Genomic DNA, 11,053 nt, shown 5'->3' with positions numbered 1-11,053 from the left:
GGGTAATGACAGTTTGTAAGCGAGTGTTGGGTAATGACAGTTTGTAAGCGAGTGTTGGGTAATGACAGTTTGTAAGCGAGTGTTGGGTAATGACAGTTTGTAAGCGAGTGTTGGGTAATGACAGTTTGTAAGCGAGTGTTGGGTAATGACAGTTTGTAAGCGAGTGTTGGGTAATGACAGTTTGTAAGCGAGTGTTGGGTAATGACAGTTTGTAAGCGAGTGTTGGGTAATGACAGTTTGTAAGCGAGTGTTGGGTAATGACAGTTTGTAAGCGAGTGTTGGGTAATGACAGTTTGTAAGCGAGTGTTGGGTAATGACAGTTTGTAAGCGAGTGTTGGGTAATGACAGTTTGTAAGCGAGTGTTGGGTAATGACAGTTTGTAAGCGAGTGTTGGGTAATGACAGTTTGTAAGCGAGTGTTGGGTAACGACAGTTTGTAAGCGAGTGTTGGGTAATGACAGTTTGTAAGCGAGTGTTGGGTAACGCCAGTTTGTAAGCGAGTGTTGGGTAATGACAGTTTGTAAGCGAGTGTTGGGTAATGACAGTTTGTAAGCGAGTGTTGGGTAATGACAGTTTGTAAGCGAGTGTTGGGTAATGACAGTTTGTAAGCGAGTGTTGGGTAATGACAGTTTGTAAGCGAGTGTTGGGTAATGACAGTTTGTAAGCGAGTGTTGGGTAATGACAGTTTGTAAGCGAGTGTTGGGTAATGACAGTTTGTAAGCGAGTGTTGGGTAATGACAGTTTGTAAGCGAGTGTTGGGTAATGACAGTTTGTAAGCGAGTGTTGGGTAATGACAGTTTGTAAGCGAGTGTTGGGTAATGACAGTTTGTAAGCGAGTGTTGGGTAATGACAGTTTGTAAGCGAGTGTTGGGTAATGACAGTTTGTAAGCGAGTGTTGGGTAATGACAGTTTGTAAGCAGGTATTCCAGTGTCAATAATCTGACTCAGCGTTTAATAAGCTCAGATTTAAGACCTATGTTAACAGTGGCCGCTGTGTTACCTCCTGTCCAGTTACGGAAATTTGAAGTCTGGAATACTCTCATCCGGCAAGATGTTTTTTGCACTTCTCTAAATGATATATATATATATATATATATATATATATCATACAAACCTCCACCAGCCAGGATCGAACCCGGGATTTCTGTGCCACAGGCGGGAATGCTACCGCTAGGTTATGGGCCTGGTATGTTCTCCAAAGGTGCGCGTTCATATGCACTTTATTCGTATATATATATATATATATATATATATATATATATATATATATATATATATATATATATCATTCCTGGGGATTGGGGAGAAAGAATACTTTCCACGTATTCTCTGCGTGTATCGTAAGAGGCGACTAAAGGGGAGGGAGCGGGGGCTTGGAAATCCTCCCCTCCAGTTTCTTTTTTTATTTTACTTTTCTAAAAGAAGGAACATTGAAGGAGGTCAAGTGAGGATTTTCCCTTTAACGCTACCTCGCTAACGCGGGAAACGGCAATATATTTTAGGGAGAATAAAAAGATGTTCTGGAAGGAGGTAAATAAAGTGCCTAAGACAAGGGAGCAAATGGGAACTTCAGTGAAGGGCGCAAATGGGGAGGTGATAACAAGTAGTGGTGATGAGAGAAGGAGATGGAGTGAGTATTTTGAAGGTTTGTTGAATGTGTTTGATGATAGAGTGGCAGATATAGGTTGTTTTGGTCGAGGTGGTGTGCAAAGGGAGAGGGTTAGGGAAAATGATTTGGTAAACAGAGAAGAGGTAGTAAAAGCTTTGCGGAAGATGAAAGCCGGCAAGGCAGCAGGTTTGGATGGTATTGCAGTGGAATTTATTAAAAAAGGGGTGACTGTATTATTAACTGGTTGGTAAGGTTATTTAATGTATGTATGACTCATGGTGAGGTGCCTGAGGATTGGCGGAATGCGTGCATAGTGCCGTTGTACAAAGGCAAAGGGGATAAGAGTGAGTGCTCAAATTACAGAGGTATAAGTTTGTTGAGTATTCCTGGTAAATTATATGGGAGGGTATTGATTGAGAGGGTGAAGGCATGTACAGAGCATCAGATTGGGGAAGAGCAGTGTGGTTTCAGAAGTGGTAGAGGATGTGTGGATCAGGTGTTTGCTTTGAAGAATGTATGTGAGAAATACTTAGAAAAGCAAATGGATTTGTATGTAGCATTTATGGATCTGGAGAAGGCATATGATAGAGTTGATAGAGATGTTCTGTGGAAGGTATTAAGAGTATGTGGTGTGGGAGGCAAGTTGCTGGAAGCACTGAAAAGTTTTTATCGAGGATGTAAGGCATGTGTACGTGTAGGAAGAGAGGAAAGTGATTGGTTCTCAGTAAATGTCGGTTTGCGGCAGGGGTGCGTTATGTCTCCATGGTTGTTTATTTTGTTTATGGGTGGGGTTGTTAGGGAGGTGAATGCAAGAGTTTTGGAGAGAGGGGCAAGTATGCAGTCTGTTGTGGATGAGAGAGCTTGGGAAGTGAGTCAGTTGTTCTTCGCTGATGATACAGCGCTGGTGGTTGAATAGGGTGAGAAACTGCAGAAGCTGGTGAATGAGTTTGGTAAAGTGTGTGAAAGAAGAAAGCCGAGAGTAAATGTGAACAAGAGCAATGTTATTAGGTACAGTAGGGTTGAGGGACAAATCATTTGGGAGGTAAGTTTGAATGGAGAAAAACTGGAGGAAGTGAAGTATTTAAGATATCTGGGGATGTAATTGGCAGCGGATGGAACCATGGAAGAGGAAGTGAGTCACAGGGTGGGGGAGGGGACGAAAGTTCTGGGAGCGTTGAAAAATGTGTGGAAGGCGAGAACAATATCCCGGAAAGCAAAAATGGGTATGTTTGCAGGAATGGTGGCTCCAGCAATGTTAGTTGCGAGGCGTGGGCTATAGATAGAGTTGTGCGGAGGAGGGTGGATATGTTGGAAATGAGATGTGTGCCAATACTTAACAAAAGTTAGTCCAATCCCAACATTACACTGGATTCCCACCGTCCAACACCAGTCTTTATAGACCAACCACTGTCTGCTTTATCTGGTCGTTACCGTTGTAAGGGAGGGTGATTAAGGGGGGGGGGGGTGTTGACCTGTGTAGCTGGGTGTGTCTTGAACATTTTTTTATGTTTTTCTTGTTTCTAAATTCTCTCATAAATACTAGGATGGGCTTTAAAGTTGCCTGGGGACAAATTAAAGTTCTTAGTATTAGCCATTAAGACATTCAATGATGTAGCTTGTGACATAATCAGCAGCAGAGAGGTATAGAATAATGGGATTTTCAAGATCTATGGCCATGGTGATCATTTTCATGACAATGTTTAGCGATGACATTTTTGTGGTCATCCCTACGTAGCGCATGATAATGTTAACAACATCTCTCCCTTACAGTATTTCCGGTCTGGTTTATATAAACATATTTACATGACTTGCATTTGACGGCGTAAACACTCCCAACTGTTGCATGATTTGGCCTGCTATATATTAAGATCTTACTAATGGTGTTATTGTACCGGAAAGCAACATTACAAGAACTGTTTTTTAGAACATGTCTTAAATTAGCTAAGTTGGGAGAACAGGACAACAACATCATACATTTTGACTTATTCTTATTTGTCATATTATTTGTTACAACTGCCACATTGACCTAGTGAGGCGCCTGGGGTCAAGATAAAGGGGGGGGGGGGGGTTCGTACCGGGACCTGAGTGAAACCCTTAACCAGGACACATTACAGGATGTGGTCACACAAAGGGGTTAAGGTGGATCACTCTGCCTGTAACACCTGGTGTCGACTCTCGGGCTGACGTGGCTTGTTCCCCCTTGTACGTTCGTGGGAGGGGGGGGGGTGGCAGCTTGTACTGTACTGTGTGGTGGTGGTGGTGGTGGTGGCAGCTTGTACTGTACTGTGTGGTGGTGGTGGTGGTGGTGGTGGTGGTGGTGGCAGCTTGTACTGTACTGTGTGGTGGTGGTGGTGGTGGTGGTGGTGGTGGTGGCAGCTTGTACTGCACTGTGTGGTGGTGATGGTGGTGGTGGTGGTGGTGGCAGCTTGTACTGCACTGTGTGGTGGTGGTGTGGTGGCAGCTTGTACTGCACTGTGTGGTGGTGGTGGTGGTGGTGGTGGTGGCAGCTTGTACTGCACTGTGTGGTGGTGGTGGTGGGTGGTGGTGGTGGTGGTGGTGGCAGCTTGTACTGCACTGTGTGGTGGTGGTGGTGGTGGTGATGTGGCAGCTTGTACTGCATTGTGTGGTGGTGGTGGTGGTGGTGGCAGCTTGTACTGCACTGTGTGGTAGTGGTGGTGGCAGCTTGTACTGCACTGTGTGGTGGTGGTGGTGGCAGCTTGTACTGCACTGTGTGGTGGTGGTGGTGGTGGTGGTGGTGGTGGTTGGTGGTGGCAGCTTGTACTGCACTGTGTGGTGGTGGTGGTGGTGGTGGTGGCAGCTTGTACTGCACTGGTGTGGTGGTGGTGGTGGCAGCTTGTACTGCACTGTGTGGTGGTGGTGGTGGTGGTGGTGTGGTGGTGGCAGCTTGTACTGCACTGTGTGTGGTGATGGTGGTGGTGGTGGTGGTGGCAGCTTGTACTGCACTGTGTGGTGGTGGTGGGTGGCAGCTTGTACTGCACTGTGTGGTGGTGGTGGTGGTGGTGGTGGGGGTGGCAGCTGTACTGCACTGTGTGGTGGTGGTGGTGGTGGTGGTGGTGGTGGTGGTGGCAGCTTGTACTGCACTGTGTGGTGGTGGTGGTGGTGGTGATGGTGGCAGCTTGTACTGCATTGTGTGGTGGTGGTGGTGGTGGTGGCAGCTTGTACTGCACTGTGTGGTGGTGGTGGTGGTGGTGGCAGCTTGTACTGCACTGTGTGGTGGTGGTGGTGGCAGCTTGTACTGCACTGTGTGGTGGTGGTGGTGGTGGTGGTGGTGGTGGCAGCTTGTACTGCACTGTGTGGTGGTGGTAGTGGTGGTGGTGGTGGCAGCTTGTACTGCACTGTGTGGTGGTGGTGGTGGCAGCTTGTACTGCACTGTGTGGTGGTGGTGGTGGTGATGGCAGCTTGTACTGCACTGTGTGGTGGTGGTGGTGGTGGTGGCAGCTTGTACTGCACTGTGTGGTGGTGGTGGTGGTGGTGGCAGCTTGTACTGCTCTGTTTGGTGGTGGTGGTGGTGGTGGCAGCTTGTATTGCACTGTGTGGTGGTGGTGGTGGTGGTGGGCAGCTTGTACTGCACTGTGTGGTGGTGGTGGTGGTGGCAGCTTGTACTGCACTGTTGTGGTGGTGGTGGTGGTGGCAGCTTGTACTGCACTGTGTGGTGGTGGTGGTGGTGGTGGCAGCTTGTACTGCACTGTGTGGTGGTGGTGGTGGCAGCTTGTACTGCACTGTGTGTTGGTGTGGCAGCTTGTACTGCACTGTGTGGGTGGTGGTGGTGTGTGTGGTGGTGGCGCTTGTACTGCACTGTGTGTGGTGGTGTGGTGGTGGTGGTGGCTTGTACTGACTGTGGGGTGGTGGTGGTGGTGGTGGCAGCTTGTACTGCACTGTGTGTGGTGGTGGTGGTGTGGTGGTGGCAGCTTGTACTGCACTGTGTGGTGGTGGTTGGTTGGTGGTGGTGGTGCGCTTGTACTGCACTGTGTGGTGGGTGGTGGTGGTGGTGGCAGCTTGTACTGTACTGTGTGGTGGTGTGGTGGGGTGGTGGTGGTGGTGGTGGTGCAGCTTGGTACTGCTGTGTGTGGTGGTGGTGTGGTGGTGGTGGTGGCAGCTTGTACTGCACGTGTGGTGTGGTGGTTGGGGGGGCAGCTTGTACTGCACGTGTGTGGTGGTGGTGGTGGTGTGGCAGCTTGTACTGCACTGTGTGGTGGTGGTGGTGGTGGTGGTGGCAGCTTGTACTGCACTGTGTGGTGGTGGTGGTGGTGGGTGGTGGTGGTGGCAGCTGTACTGCACTGTGTGGTGTGGTGGTGGTGGTGGTGGCGCTTGGTTGCACGATGCTGTGTGGTGGTGGTGGTGGGTGGTGTGTTGTTGGCAGCTTGTACTGCACTGTGTGGTGTGGTGGTGGTGGTGGCATTGACCTGTGGTGGTGTGGTGGCAGCTTGTACTGCTGTGTGGGTTGGTGGTGGTGGCAGCTTGTACTGCATGTGTGGTGGTGGTGGTGGTGCTTGTGTGTGGTGGTGGTGGTGGTGTGGTGGCAGCTTGTACTGCACTGTGTGGTGTGTGGTGGTGGTGGTGGTGGTGGTTGGCCGCTTGTACTGACTGGTGGTGGTGGTTGGTGGTGGTGGTGGTGGTGGCAGCTTGTACTGCACTGTGTGGTGTGGTGGTGGTGGTGGTGGCAGCTTGTACTGACTGTGGGTGGTGGTGGTGGTGGCAGCTGTATGCACTGTGTGGTGGTGGTGGTGGTGGTGGCAGCTTGTACTGCACTGTGTGGTGGTGGTGGTGGTGGCAGCTTGTACTGCACTGTGTGGTGGTGGTGGTGGTGGTGGCAGCTTGTACTGCACTGTGTGGTGGTGGTGGTGGTGGCAGCTTGTACTGCACTGTTGGTGGTGGTGGTGGTGGCAGCTTGTACTGCACTGTGTGGTGGTGGTGGTGGTGGTGGCAGCTTGTACTGCACTGTGTGGTAGTGGTGGTGGCAGCTTGTACTGCATGTGTGGTGGTGGTGGTGGTGGTGGTGGTGGTGGTGGCAGCTTGTACTGCACTGTGTGGTGGTGGTGGTGGCAGCTTGTACTGCACTGTGTGGTGGTGGTGGTGGTGGTGGCGGCAGCTTGTACTGCACTGTGTGGTGGTGGTGGTGGCAGCTTGTACTGCACTGTGTGTTGGTGGTGGTGGTGGTGGCAGCTTGTACTGTACTGTGTGGTGGTGGTGGTGGTGGCAGCTTGTACTGTACTGTGTGGTGGTGGTGGTGGTGGTGGTAGCAGCTTGTACTGTACTGTGTGGTGGTGGTGGTGGTGGTGGTGGTGGCAGCTTGTACTGTACTGTATTGTGGTGGTGGTGGAGGTGGTGGTGGCAGCTTGTACTGTACTGTGTGGTGGTGGTGGTGGTGGCAGCTTGTACTGTACTGTGTGGTGGTGGTGGTGGTGGTGGCAGCTTGTACTGTACTGTGTGGTGGTGGTGGTGGTGGTGGCAGCTTGTACTGCACTGTGTGGTGGTGGTGGTGGTGGTGGTGGAGGTGGTGGTGGCAGCTTGTACTGCACTGTGTGGTGGTGGTGGTGGTGGTGGTGTACTGTGTGGTGGTGGTGGTGGTGGTGGCAGCTTGTACTGTACTGTGTGGTGGTGGTGGTGGTGGCAGCTTGTACTGTACTGTGTGGTGGTGGTGGTGGCAGCTTGTACTGTACTTGCAGGGGAAGGTAAGGCAGCCAACCACTTTGACTAAGTGCCAAGGTTCGCCTTTGCTGTCTTCTTCATGATCCACATATCTCTAACAATTTCTTGCTTTCTTCTTCATGATCCACATATCTCTAACAATTTCTTGCTTTCTTCTTCATGATCCACATATCTCTAACAACTTCTTGCTTTCTTCTTCATGATCCACATATCTCTAACAACTTCTTGCTGTCTTCTTCATGATCCACATATCTCTAACAACTTCTTGCTGTCTTCTTCATGATCCACATATCTCTAACAACTTCTTGCTTTCTTCTTCATGATCCACATATCTCTAACAACTTCTTGCTGTCTTCTTCATGATCCACATATCCCTAACAACTTCTTGCTGTCTTCTTCATGATCCACATATCTCTAACAACTTCTTGCTTTCTTCTTCATGATCCACATATCTCTAACAACTTCTTGCTTTCTTCTTCATGATCCACATATCTCTAACAACTTCTTGCTTTCTTCTTCATGATCCACATATCTCTAACAACTTCTTGCTGTCTTCTTCATGATCCACATATCTCTAACAACTTCCCTCACTATTCACACTTAGTTAGAACCCCCTTTTCCTCTCATGGTAGTTAGCTTCAACACTTCACACTAATATTGCTCAATTATTACAAAAATAATTATAAACGAAGGTTGAATGATGTGTTTATGGGTTCCGGTGGTTGTATGTAGGTGGACAGACTCAGGCCTGGGACAACAAGCCTCTTCTTGCAGTGTCCTCACGTCTTGTATTGTCGAACCAAACAATTATATTTGCAGGTAGAATGTTAACAATGCAAGGATCATACAAGTGTTAGCGAGGCCAAGCCACTTAAAGCAAGGTACGTACACATGTTGTACAGGTGTGGCCCCAGCCTTGCCTACCTGGCCAACACACGATACACCACCACAACTTTGTGTTGTTGGTTCTTTTGCACCACAAAGTCTTACAACATTTCATCATCTAATGTTTCTCCGGACGATTACAACCAGCCCGCTTCCTCTCTCTGACACTTACAACCCACCCGCTTCTTCACTCTGACACTTACAACCCACCCGCTTCCTCACTCTGACACTTACAACCCACCCGCTTCTTCACTCTGACACTTACAACCCACCCGCTTCTTCACTCTGACACTTACAACCCACCCGCTTCCTCACTCTGACACTTACAACCCACCCGCTTCCTTTCTCTGACACTTACAACCCACCCGCTTCCTCACTCTGAGACTTACAACCCACCCGCTTCCTCTCTCTGACACTTACAACCCACCTGCTACCTCAATCTGACCCTTACAACCCACCCGCTTCCTCACTCTGACACTTACAACCCACCCGCTTCCTCTCTCTGACACTTACAACCCACCTGCTACCTCAATCTGACCCTTACAACCCACCCGCTTCCTCACTCTGACACTTACAACCCACCCGCTTCCTCACTCTGACACTTACAACCCACCCGCTTCCTCTCTCTGACACTTACAACCCACCTGCTACCTCAATCTGACCCTTACAACCCACCCGCTTCCTCACTCTGACACTTACAACCCACCCGCTTCCTCTCTCTGACACTTACAACCCACCTGCTACCTCAATCTGACACTTACAACCCACCCGCTTCCTCACTCTGACACTTACAACCCACCCGCTTCCTCTCTCTGACACTTACAACCCACCCGCTTCCTCACTCTGACACTTACAACCCACCCGCTTCCTCATTCTGACACTTACAACCCACCTGCTACCTCAATCTGACACTTACAACCCACCCGCTTCCTCTCTCTGACACTTACAACCCACCCGCTTCCTCACTCTGACACTTACAACCCACCCGCTTCCTCATTCTGACACTTACAACCCACCTGCTACCTCAATCTGACACTTACAACCAACCCGTTTCAGAAGTGGTAGAGGATGTGTGGATCAGGTGTTTGCTTTGAAAAATGTATGTGAGAAATACTTAGAAAAGCAAATGGATTTGTATGTAGCATTTATGGATCTGGAGAAGGCATATGATAGAGTTGATAGAGATGCTCTATGGAAGGTATTAAGAATATATGGTGTGGGAGGCAAGTTGTTAGAAGCAGTGAAAAGTTTTTATCGAGGATGTAAGGCATGTGTACGTGTAGGAAGAGAGGAAAGTGATTGGTTCTCAGTGAATGTAGGTTTGCGGCAGGGGTGTGTGATGTCTTCATGGTTGTTTAATTTGTTTATGGATGGGGTTGTTAGGGAGGTGAATGCAAGAGTTTTGGAAAGAGGGGCAAGTATGCAGTCTGTTGTGGATGAGAGAGCTTGGGAAGTGAGTCAGTTGTTCGCTGATGATATAGCGCTGGTGGCTGATTCGTGTGAGAAACTGCAGAAGCTGGTGACTGAGTTTGGTAAAGTGTGTGAAAGAAGAAAGCTGAGAGTAAATGTGAATAAGAGCAAAGGTTATTAGGTACAGTAGGGTTGAGGGACAAGTCAACTGGGAGGTAAGTTTGAATGGAGAAAAACTGGAGGAAGTGAAGTGTTTTAGATATCAGGGAGTGGATTAGGCAGCGGATGGAACCATGGAAGCGGAAGTGAATCATAGGGTGTGGGAGGGGGTGAAAGTTCTGGGAGCGTTGAAGAATGTGTGTTAGTCGAGAACATTATCTCGGAAAGCAAAAATGGGTATGTTTGAAGGAATAGTGGTTCCAACAATGTTACATGGCTGCGAGGCGTGGGCTATAGATAGAGTTGTGCGGAGGAGGGTGGATGTGCTGGAAATGGAATGTTTGAGGACAATATGTGGTGTGAGATGGTTTGATCGAGTAAGTAATAATAGGGTAAAGAGATGCGTGGTAATAAAAAGAGTGTGGTTGAGAGAGCAGAAAAGGGTGTTTTGAAATGGTTTGGTCACATGGAGACAATGAGTGAGGAAAGAGTGACAAAGAGGATATATATGTCAGAGGTGGAGGAAACGAGGAGAAGTGGGAGACCAAACTGGACGTAGAAGGATTGAGTAAAAAAGATTTTGAGTGATCGGGGCCTGAACATGCTGGAGGGTGAAAGGCGTGCAAGGAATAGAGTGAATTGGAACGATGTGGTATACCCGGGTCGACGTGCTGTCAATGGATTGAACCAGGGCATGTGAAGCGTCTGGGGTAAACCATGGAAAGTTCTGTGGGGCCTGGATGTGGAAAGGGAGCTGTGGTTTCGTTGCATTATTACATGACAGCTAGAGACTGAGTGTGAACGAATGGGGCCTTTGTTGTCTTTTCCTAGTGCTACCTCGCACACATGAGGGGGGAGGGGGTTGTTATTTCATGTGTGGCGAGGTGGCGATGGGAATGAATAAAGGCAGACAGTATGAATTATGTACATGTGTATATATGTATATGTCTGTGTTTGTATATATGTATACGTTGAGATGTATAGGTATGTATATTTGCGTGTGTGGACGTGTATGTATATACATGTGTATGTAGGTGGGTTGGGCCATTCTTTCGTCTGTTTCTTTGCGCTACATCGCTAACGCGGGAGACAGCGATAAAGCAAAACAAAAAAATAAATAAATGAATAAATGAATAAATATATATATATATATATATATATATATATATATATATATATATATATATATATATATATATATATATATATATATATTTTTTCATACTATTCGCCATTTCCCGCGATAGCGAGGTAGCGTTAAGAACAGAGGACTGGGCCTTTGAGGGAATATTCTCACCTGGCCCCCTTCTCTGTTCCTTCT

The sequence above is a fragment of the Panulirus ornatus genome, chromosome 29 (genome assembly GCF_036320965.1).
Source record: "Panulirus ornatus isolate Po-2019 chromosome 29, ASM3632096v1, whole genome shotgun sequence".
Lineage (NCBI taxonomy): Eukaryota > Metazoa > Arthropoda > Malacostraca > Decapoda > Palinuridae > Panulirus > Panulirus ornatus.
Note: the sequence above shows the minus strand (reverse complement) of the source record.